Below are 12536 nucleotides of genomic sequence, written 5' to 3'. Positions count from 1 at the left end.
AACAATTAATAACATACTATTACTTGGTAAAAACTGCGACAGTACGATGTAAATACGACTCGATGTATGTATTGCGCGTAGTCACTGAGGGGGAGGCATCATCATCGAGGCGAGTTGGCTCAAAAAGAACGTCGTCATAGCTTTCAAGTTTCGACGTTGAATCGAGAAAAAGGGCGTGTGTGTGCATGTGTGCGTGATAAAAGCCACAGGAAAAATTAGGTTGCCATGGAATCGACGGATTTTCCGACCAATTATTAGGGTGGACGCACAGTTCCGCCCTCGTTGCGTGCGCGTCCGCCGTTCAAATTGCCATCCCATAGGTACAGTATACATATACTGTTATATTATTGGGGTTATAATTATATAATATATAGTATTGCAGCGTAACATAAAAAATAAGTCTCACGAGGGTTCGAATTTTTCGATTCCACCCCCCCTCCCCCATACAATCGTCACACTCCGCCTATCACCACAGCCCGTCACCCCTTGTGTAAACAACCGCCTACCTGTTATAATCATGCCCGCTATAATCATAATATTATATAGCAAAAAGGACTTCCGTGTTTTACGTCTCCAAAACCTCTTTTTTTTTTTACTGCTATTATACTTATACCTACCCAGTACCTATACATATATATAGCCACCCGCGACGGTCATTGCGCGTTGCACTCGACAGAGATGAATTTATATAGCTGATGCTTATCTCGTTGGGTTGACAGTTTGCACACGGACGATACGGAATTGTATATTATTATTAAATAATATGTACAAATGAATTACGATTAGGACACGTCCACAAAAAAAATATTACATAGTACGAATACACACGTCTCACCCCGTACGTTAAAATAAATAATAATAATAATACTAATATGGTATGCGCCACATGCTTGCGATATTGACTAGTGGATTAGATAATTAAAATATGTAAATATCAAATAACTATAATACTATATTATGATTTAAAGTTTTAAATAATTTAAAAAAAAACTCATTAACAACAACATTACTTTTTGTGCAGACATAATTTGCAGGTTTCATAATAGTTTTGGACATCGGAAGAATTTAAATAAAATATAATGTTATGCTGGTTGTAGATAAATTAAAACATTTAATCCACTTATTATAACGAAAAGGTTCGATGTTTTTCGTAATAATTTTTCGATAAGAGAAAATTTGATAGTTTTAGTAAATTATTTTATTATACCCCTATTTAGTTAAAGCTCTATGTATATTGTAAATTAATTATTGACGCTAAGTTAATACGCAATTGTATAATTGCACATTACACTATAATAAATACATATATATGTATTTTTTAACCACTCTGTATAATTATAAACATTTTCAGTCAATACTTCTATTATTTTATACTATGTAGTGACGTTTTTGTACGGAATTCTTATTTACTATTCGAGTTAAACAGTCCAATGTTTTGCCTTAACAAAATTATTATAATCTCTCGCATGTCACGTAAAAGTGTAAAACTAAACAATAAGTAGAGAAATCTAAAATCTTATCAACCTCCTGTAGGTCACAAATAGTTCTTGGTATCTACGTCAGATTTAAAATTAAATCAACTCTTACTGATTATAATAAAAACAAATTTAGTAAGGATTTCTGACCAGTTAAATTACAACAAGAATAAACAAAACCTCTACTGTCTTACACAATACCTATAAAGACTTCTCACACGTCAATATAATAATAAGTACTACCTAATTCGATGTACTGTAAGTTGTTGCAATGACGTTAAAACTATTTTATTATTTAACATTTTAACGGACAATCGTATAAGACCTTAAAACAAATAAATATACCCTCACTTCGTATTGAATAAAACAGGTATTTTATCACTCAGTTAAAAGAGCATAATATTTTAATATAATTATTATTATTTATATGAGTATCTATAGTAAAACAATTGGAAATAATATCGATCTCGTAAACTACATGGAATATACGTAGCAAAAACAGTTTTCGAATTCAAAAACATTTTGACAAGCCTTATTTGTATAAAAGTAGGTAAAAAGAGTGATACGTTATTTAAACATCAAAGGTCAAAAATAGCTTATCAAGACAAATTAATAAAAAAACATATCTTAACATAATTTCTGAGAAATGAATAACAAATTTATAAGCTAAAAACTAAAAACTAATAGAGTTTGTATAAATGATATATTATAATTTAAAAGTAACAATGTAATACAAATAACGTGTTCTTTAATTTTTTTATATTTTTTTCTGCAGTATATTAGATATTTAAATATCCAAGCAAACAAAGAGTTTTCATCTTTTAGATTTTAATAGTAAAGTATAACTTTTTTAATATCGACGAACTATTGAACTAGTGGTATACTAACTAAATTGAATATAAATTGGTAACTACTGTAAAAGTTTTTAAATAATTATTTGTTATCTATTAAATTAACTATTTAAAGTATTGATGTAATTCTATAAATCGTATAAAAGATAAATTAATGAATAGAAAAGCATATTATGATATAATGGATATGATACAGGGGTTTGCTGTAAACATAGGCACACAAAAAGACTAAATAAAGGCATTAACTAATAATTATAATAATAAAATAAATATCAAACCGAAGTACCTCATAAACAAATATCCACGAAAAAAATGATTAGACAGCTAATATAAAAATATTTCTTTTATAAAAAGACTCATCCAAATTCAAGCTTTTTTGCTTATAGAACGAGTTGCAACTTTTGTGATTTATATTGCTGATATCAAATCATGTGAAATTGATGTTGTTGCAATAAACTTTTATTATTATTATTATTATTATAAAATGTTCAGCATTCATATAGAAATACTTACAAATTTCGGTCGATTTATCTATTCCCACGCGTTGTAAGTAATTGGTGAGTATTTACAGCAAGCAAACAACAACAGTATAACACAGACGACCAAACCACTAAATCGATACACGAATGTAAAATCGGTTTAAAATTTGTGTGTAATGGACATGATATACATTTAATAAAACGAAACTAGCGATAATAATATAATATTAGACTCACGCACGTAAAATGAATAGTCGAGCGCGCTGCGGATCAACTGATGCCTGATGGTGGTGAAACCGTTCGCTGGCTATCGGTTTGAAGAAGTCTTAAGAGGCGGAGTCTAAGCCGTCCGGTTGTCGCCATGCACGATAGATTTTACATTAATTTTTCTTTTCGTTGTCTTTTTTCTCGCACCCCTTCTCCCCTCTCCGGCATCACACACACGACCTACACCGAATCATAAGTTCAGATTTTCAATTTTTTATTATTATTATTATTATCATCGTTGAAAACCGGGTCCATTAACAGACCGATCTCGCGCTGTACATACGGGTGAGGAGGATTAGTGTAAAATTTTGGCTTGACGAAAAAAACGTATTGCACGAAATCACAGTCCATCAGAGGATTCAGCGGACAGACAATACACACATTATTTACTTTTTAAATATAGTATACCTATATACATGACTGAATACCAGTTTTTATTTGTAATTGTATTAGTCATATTATTTGTATTTTAATCGAAATACCTATATGCGTGGAAATTAGAAAAATATAGTATATAGGACGTTTTAAGTTTTATAAATGGCTTAACAATGTATTATTGAAGTAATTGGAATTCATTAAACCAAGATATAGAGAAGTTAAACCATGTTAATTATACCTTTCTAAAGAAGCTTTCGAGATTAAAACCGGAATTAGCCAAACTCATATAAATTGACATTTTCAACTGTTCACTGGGTAAAAAATTGAAACGACTCAAATGTGTTCAATAAAAATCTGAAATCAATTTACGTTTATTATAAACTAATACACTCAATGTTTTGTAGTACTATAATAGCTGTTTAAATAATTTTAGGGCCTTATAAGCCCATTATAAATATAATGTTATTACTTGTATAACATGATTTTAATTAAATGTCAATATAAATATTAAACCTTTTACATGACATTATTATTAATAGTATACAAACATAAAATTTACACAGTACATTTAATCTTGATAAATTTAAGAAAAAGAAATTTTATCTTCAATTATATTAAGCCCGTGTTAAACGATTCTTTTAAATTAATATTAAGATTACTTAATCAAAATACATTTTAAATACAGCTACAAGTCTATGATTAGTAATATATTTAAAATACACATCAAATACTGATAATCCTAATAAATGAAGCTTCATTAAATGTAACCAATTTTTTTTTGTAAATTTTTATGTAATTCTATTTAATTATTTGTAAAAAATGTTTGTATAAGTATGAAATTTAACCGCAATATATTCTATTTAAGTCCACCTATATATTTAGACCAAGTTTTATGTGTAATAATATAATTAAAAATATAGTTTATAAAAAGTTAAAGTTATCCCCATTATGTAATGCATTGGGTTTCGTTGCTAATTCAGCTGTATTTCAAGTTTCAACTAACATATTAAAAAGATAAGATGAATTTCAAAAACATGAAAAGATAATAAAAATATAAATATATATGTATATATGTGTGTATAAAAATTACACACGCTGATATTTATTTTCAAATTGTTACAACTTATATCATAAAATAAAATAAACACTCAGAATACTAAATTCATTCAATAAAACAGTTAAGTATAATTTAAAGTTTACTTTATAAAATATATTAAATAATTATTAAATAGTATCCGAAACACATATTATTCTTTACTACTTAAAAGTATAATGATAATATTTCTATTTCTAAAAATTATATTTTATGTTGTATAAAATATAAACATGAACCCTCTAAATAACTCTAAAAATATGTTTGTAATAATTTAAATTTTTCGTTTCTTTAATCATTCACTTATCATGTTAATGAACTTCTACTAAAGTACTACGATAGTATATCACAATATATTTTTGAGCACTAAATATCAAAACTTGTCATTGCTCTATTCGATTATAAATTCCTCAAAAAGTTTCTTTAATAATTAATACTTCAAATAGGTACTATAGATCTGTTAGGTTACATTGCTCGTAATAAAATGTTACAACATTTTTTTTCTATTAAACATGTAACGTTAAAAAATATATGTTATTTAACGTTGTAAAGAAACATACATTTTTTAAACAATTACTGATTAAATTAATGATAATGAATTTATCGATAACATTTGAGTGAATTCCACTATACATCATATTTGTTCTGTTTAGAGGCACTGAAATGTAATCTATTATCTTTTTCTTTTGTTTGCTTATGTGTTTTAAACATTTTAAAAATTCATTTTGTTAAATAATTATTTTTCTATATTTTGTAATCTAAAAAACCAGCATAACATATAATTAGATCAATTTTTAGCTGAGATAAAAAATTTGTTTAAGTTTTAAATTATCTATACTAGTTTACCTCGTTTAATATACAGTTTATACAAATATTAAATTACATTAAATAAAATTATATTACTTACGTTGCTATGTTTATTCGTTGACTTGTTGTGTACAATAAGTCATCAACCTATGGTTTATATTTCATACAATTTCCTCATGCATTATAATATTGTGCTAATTTGATTCGATAAGTTATCGTAGATGTATACTGAAATGATGCCATCAGGACGTATACAAGGGGGGGAGGTCAGATCCACTCTATGGCCTTTTTTGTTTTTAAAGGCATGTGAAAAGAAAAGTTTAATTTTTTAATGAAACTAATGAAAGTTTGAAACTGTGTTGTTCATACTCATAAAGATAATACAATGTATTTATTTTGTTATAATATATATTTTTTACATAATATTATAATAAAGATATACAGAGATAATATACGAATTTTGTATAGGTATATAGTAACAGTAAATTTCCATACACATTATACATTATATATATACAGAATAGTTTATGCAATATATGTCTAATTTTCGATCTACTCATTAATCATAAATATTGATGTTAAGCCGATCATTTTCAGTATATAAACTATAAACAATAAACATTTTTACGCAAAACATACAAAACAACATTAAGCAGTGGTTTTAGATAGAAAACTTTTAAAATTAAATTCTATAGAAAAAAAATAATTAAGATAAAACCTTATTAGTGTTTTTGAAATATAAGTTATTCAAAAAATGTTAGAAAAAAGGGTTTTTGTGCTTAACGATCTGTTATTATCTAGAATAATATAAGACTTGAAAAGGTTATTTTAGAAATATTGTTTCCTATACATTTCATCGAGTTAATTTACTCTAAAACCACTTTTTAATGTTTTTTCATTTGTTCTGCATGAACATATTTACGTCTTTGGAATGTTGGATTCAATTTTGCATTGTATGACAGTTTGACAGTTCACCCAGATAATTTTTTTTTCAGGGCATTATAAGTAAGTAGGTTCTTTAAAATGCCTATTTTTATACATTAGGTTTTTCCTCTTAATTTCTCTCCACTCCTATTTACAAATGCTATGTAAATGCTATTATAATTTATTAATATGTAAGGAATAAGCTATATTCCGTTTATAACTCAATTAAAAACATAGTTTAGTTATCCAAAAATTTATTTAGTTTTACATAATTTTCATGAAACATTTTTTTGATAATATGACATATTTGTTTAATTTCTTAAAATAAAGTCTTTTGTCCAATTCAAATAATTAAATTTATGAAAATTATTGTACTTAAGCTATAAGATATCTGGATATTAATTTTTTCTGATTTATGTTTTATTTCCAATTTCCAAATAATCTTATACTTTGTGGACGTCAAAAACCATATGTGTATGACGACGTAATATTTCATTTAAAATATTTAAATATAAATAATTATAGAATTTATTTATTTATTTTTGTGTGAAGTTGAAAAATATATTTGCGCACCCTATACATAAAAATAATATATAAATAGTACTTGTACGTGTTCTTTAACGATGTTGTCATCATCAGTGCTGAACAAAGACCGAGGCCTCTGATAATATAATAACAATGTTGTTGATATAGGTGCGTACCTATACAATATATTTTATGGCATTTTTGCTATTTTATACATTACATAGAGTGAATAGTATAAATATTGTTTAGTCTATAATATATACATTTTATAGTTTTAACTTATAGACCATAGTTGATATGAATGTTACAGAGACCATGAATATGAACCGAAAATAAAGATACACGGATAGTATGTAGCAGGGTTATTAGTGTTATTACGTATTATCAAATTATTACTAAACAAATTATCTGAAATTTTAATTGGTTGAAAGTATTTTTTTTATTAAATATTATGTTATAATAAAACAATCAAAATATTTGCCATAATATTAACTTAGGACTATACATCATAGATATGCAGACTTGTCGATAATTTAACCACATAGGAAGTTGCATTACTATAAGTATTATGTAGATACCTAATAAGTAATAATAAAGTAAAAAATATAAAAATATGTATATATTATATAAAAAATATAGTATCATAAATGAAAGAATACCTAAAATGAAAAGTAAATTATTAAAAATAATTTAAATTTAAACGCTGGTAACTAACATACATAAAAATCAATAGTTTAAAATTCCGTTATTTCAAAAAGAGATAACAAAGTTTTTAAATGTTACCTTGTGTTATAGCGAGGTGATTATATTAGTATGTATACTATTTAGGTTAAGTAATATTAACTGTGGGCGTTCGTTCAACATAAACATTAGTGGAGGCGCACTTGCAGCTAATTATTCCATCGAATAGATGTTACCTTAGCTTATATAGACGTATACTGAATGGTTTCAGTGGATATTGTGACTTTATGAGCTTTGTATGAACATATTATGTTTATTTTGATATTTAAGCGACCGTCGTTCTACAATAATGGTATTAGTGATGTATAAGCTTGATTATTTTTCATGTCAAACAAAAACATAAATACATATGGGTACGTGTGCATATTTTATCTTAACTAGGTCACGTAAAAACAATAAAAAACAATACCGAACAAATACCTATACATAGTCTACTGAAAGAGTATTGCTGAAAAAATATCTAGAAATAAAATAAAATGCCATTAATTAATTAAATAAAATTGAAAGTAAAATATTTAGTGCGAATATTCAATTTGAAACGTATAAATATAAAATGTATTCTTTGCTATGATTATTTCGATCTTGTACGACGAAAAAAAATATTATACACACCTTTTTTTTTGTCAGGTTTCATTTAATAATGTTCAGTGAGTTTTACAGTAGGTATATTATTAAATATATTTATTAGTTATATAAATATTAAACGTTTTTTCACAAGATCAGAATCAATAGCCTTTAATATAAGTTTATTATAAATTATAATTATATAGTACGTGTCTTAAGAATAATTATTCTTATATATTTATACCACTTGCACCATTGCAATATGAGGCAATATAACCGTTATAAATTATAATTATATTATTTATTATATTATGACTATTTACGATATAACACGATGACAATATAATTAATATTAAAAAATATTTTTCATTAAAAATTGATTATTGAGTTGTGTAATTAAAAAAAACGAAATTAACAATTTTTAAAATTTTTAATACATAGTTATTTGATATCGCCATGTCATTAAAACTAATTAAAAAACTAAATTCTATAAATTTACCTAATTTAAGTTATAATTATAAAGTAAAAATCGGAAAATTAGGAAAGCTGGTTGAATTAATTTTTACAGAAAAAATTGCGTTTAAAAATGTCATTGTGTGTATAAAATATTATTATGTACGTAAAAGTTTCAAGTAGGTACACGAATAAAATTTTTAAAATAAAAAATTTAGTTGAAAGTCATGGAGTACCAATAAAGTTCATAAGTATGATAAGAATATGCGTTCGAAATTCTAGGTGTACTCGTATGGTTAAATTCAATGACCCACTATCAAAATAACTTACTATGAATACATGAATGAAACCAGGTGATAATCTTCGATGTTCGTTAATATTGCATTAAAGAAAAGGGTTAGAAAGTTACTAAAAACTGGTGTAAGAGTTAAGCTACAAAACTTAAAGACAATTAAACTAGTAGCATATGCTGATGACATAATATTATTAACGAAAACTGAATGAGACCTCCAGATAATAGCTATGAAAAAAAAGATATATGATGTATAATATGGTATAAGATTTTATAAACAAAACAAATTACCACTAGGTTGTCCAAGATAACGGTGAAGAAATTGTTACTAACAGTGATTGATGGAGAAGAGTGGGTGTTGCAGCGAAAGACCAGAACAGTTCTATTAAGCAAAAAAAAAAAAAGATTAAAAAAAATAGTTTATAACGGTGAATCCAAAGTCGTAAAAATTTTAACTTCAAATGCTCAAAAAAAAAAAAAAATTAATGTTACTTTCCAGTAAACTTTTTTCTATTATAGATAGAAAACGTATGAGGAATCTTGTATTAAGCTTTTAAATTTTAGACATAAAATTAAAATTTTTTATGAATTTTTAACTAAAAAAATAATTCGCACCTTTTCATCAAAATTCTAACTTTAAACGTTTAAATGTTAAAAAATATATATTGTGGCAGTGTAATTAACTGGTAAATAAACAATTTTCAAGGAAACTATAGTATTACATTTTCAACCTTTTTGACCATGCATACATTTTTGTCGACATTTATTCAAAAATAACTGAAAATCAAAATCAAAAATTTTTAATTTTTATTAGTAAATCAAAAAGGTACTATTTTGATTAAATAGTATTATTTAGTATCTACATTATACATATAATGCTAATATAAACATTTGATGAAAATTTAAAGAATTTACGATTATTCGTTTTTGAATTTCACATAAAAACAAAATCGATTTCATTGAATACTTATTTTGCGTAAAAATTTACGGTTTTCTTTAATTTGTTTTTCCGATTATTTTTAAAAGTAGTAGGATTCTTTTTACTTTTGGTCCTCTCCTCCCACCACCCGAAGTACTAACAAGATTCAATTTTCTACAAGAAACCATCCATACAATTTATAAACAAAGCATTTTTATTGCTCCAAAAGACGGTGATAGTCGATAGACACAAAAATAAATAAATAAAATAAAATAACACTTAACATAAAATCAATTAATTCATTTCAGATTCTAAAATTCTAAATAAAAAATATTTTACTTTAATTCCATCAAATAATGTATAAACGATGTTCTATCGTTCTATGAGAAAACTAGTTTTGAATAAATATATTATAATATATTACATTAGGTATATAAATTTCTGATATAATTAATCTGTTCATATAGTGGCAAGATTTGGATTGTAAAAATTTAAAATAAAATCTATATCTACGTGTATAAATAATTGTGTTGCATTTAAATCAATATCTAATTTATTAATTAATGAACAGGTATAGTATTTACTATATTTATATATATATTGTTAAAAATTACTATAGAAACACACAGAAAATACAATATATACAATAAATTAATTATATATAACTGTGTATTTATCGCGATGAAGATAGATTATAATATTAATAATTACTAAGAATACGATTCCTGATACCAAAATATTTCATATTTTTTTATATTGAACAATGTTTTAGTTAAATTATAATATAATATATTAAAATAAAATTACAAAGTTTATTGCGAATTTAATTATCACTATTAAAAAATTAATGTTATTTGCAGATATGTTTATAATTATGTCTGCTATAAATGTGATGAATCAGTTAATAAATTATCAGATTAAAATATTAAATGATCATATAATGCAAGTTAAAAACATCTTTTGCTCCTCACCCATATCATGACGTATTATCATTGAGTACTAAATATATTAATATATTCAAACATATAATATAGAATATAGATCGTATTTATAATATCCTTCAGATGTTTTATTAAATTTAAAAAACACATTTAAACATATTTCATGTTAATTTAAAATATTTTGAATAAAAATAATTACTTCAATACTCGTACTATCTATCACTATCTATTTACATACAATATACATTATACATTTATACAGTATATGTATAATATTACAAATGCATACATATGAAATTCGATTATATAATTCGATATGCGTATTGGCATACTGCTCACATTTTCACAACGTACCTTTTACAATAATTAAGATTCTTTTGATAAACAATATTCAATCAAGAGCAATTCATGTTGACTTTAAATTTTAATTATACAGTGTGCCTACTTCTAAGATAATATAGAATACATTTAATAAGACTCGATTATGTGTAAACTTAATCGAAAAACGGAAAAACAAATTTTATAAGAAAAAGTATAGTTTACAGAAAATTATATCCTTATATATCTATAACTTCTTAGTTAATACATACATTTGTTTAGAAAAAAATAATTTAGGATTATTAAATAATATTTATAATTTAGTGATACGTTTTTATAACAATAGTATATAATAAATTAGATACTAATACACTGTTGCAGATGTCCATATCTTAAATCGTTTAATTTAGGAGGACGAAACGTTAAAATTATTATTAAATTCTTACCGGGAATAGATAGGTAAATAAATCAATTTTTTTAACTTAAGTTGAACTATTGGAACGTTTTATTCATAAAATAGCCACAATCTACCAAGAAGTTTAGTTCTAAGTATGTATTTTGTACGTGGTCAGTATAGGTTTGATAAATTGTCTAAAAAGTAAAAAGTAAAACATCCTATATACCAAAAGCTTCCTCATTTGATAAAAGTGGCATTCACCTGGACGTTTTCAGAGCACATCTTGAAATGACCCTTATTTTAATATTTCAAAAATATCCCGAAGAAAAAATATCATATTTTTGACATAGAACGAGTTAATCCCAGTTAATTTAAGTTACACTGGTGTATCACAAGGAAGTGAACTAGGAAACTAGCTAGCTTGCATCACAAAAATATTTGTTTAATAAAACTAATTTTTTTGATTAAAATATATCTACAAACATACTCGTATATTATTATACTAATTAAATTATAAATACAATGTTTTCTGCAAAAATTAAATCAATCTACTGCAATAAAAGTAAGTAATAATAAAATAAATTACTTTAATAGCAATATTAAAAAACATTTTATGAAATATACTTATTGATATAGGTTGACAAACATAAACCGTCTACGCTCAGAATCATTTTTCGTACGCAATGATGGTATCCAACTTAGTGCACTTGCATACACAAATGGAAAATGAATGCAACTAATATCTATATTCTATATATAGAACTATATATAACCTATATATAAATATGAAAATTAAAATACTATATATATATACAAAATAATATATCGGTTATAAATACGCGGAAAGCTCATTATCCATCGTTCAAAAACCTCCCATTTCAAAATAACGTAAGTACTATTGCAGTGTAAAAAATTAAATTTTTAAGTTTTGTTATAATACTAAATACTAAAATACAGTATTATAATATAGTTTTATTATATGATATTAATAACATATAACAACTATATTAATTAATTATTTTAATGTTATACTTATCCAAGTTCTAAGTGTAGGGAATTCAGTATACGACTTTTGTTTATTTTATTTAAACTTTGGGTTAACTTTATTGTAA

General features: G+C 24.9%; 1 protein-coding gene across 2 annotated transcripts in view; it reads right to left on the bottom strand.

Annotated features, from left to right (window-relative positions):
- Positions 1 to 3092, bottom strand: part of LOC132920914 (GATA-binding factor A-like) — a 29083-nt gene extending 25991 nt beyond the window's left edge. The window contains exon 1 of one of the 2 annotated variants that reach the window (XM_060983645.1): positions 2840 to 3092. The gene's annotated coding sequence lies outside the window, so the exon portion shown is untranslated. Of the gene's footprint in view, positions 1 to 17; positions 37 to 2839 lie in introns of those variants that run through there. The other variant, XM_060983648.1, reaches the window with a different exon arrangement.
- Between the last annotated feature and the right edge of the window lie 9444 nt (positions 3093 to 12536).

This window comes from Rhopalosiphum padi, chromosome 2 (assembly GCF_020882245.1).
Source record: "Rhopalosiphum padi isolate XX-2018 chromosome 2, ASM2088224v1, whole genome shotgun sequence".
Taxonomy (NCBI): Eukaryota; Metazoa; Arthropoda; class Insecta; order Hemiptera; family Aphididae; genus Rhopalosiphum; species Rhopalosiphum padi.
This window is presented reverse-complemented; position numbering and strand designations above follow the sequence as displayed.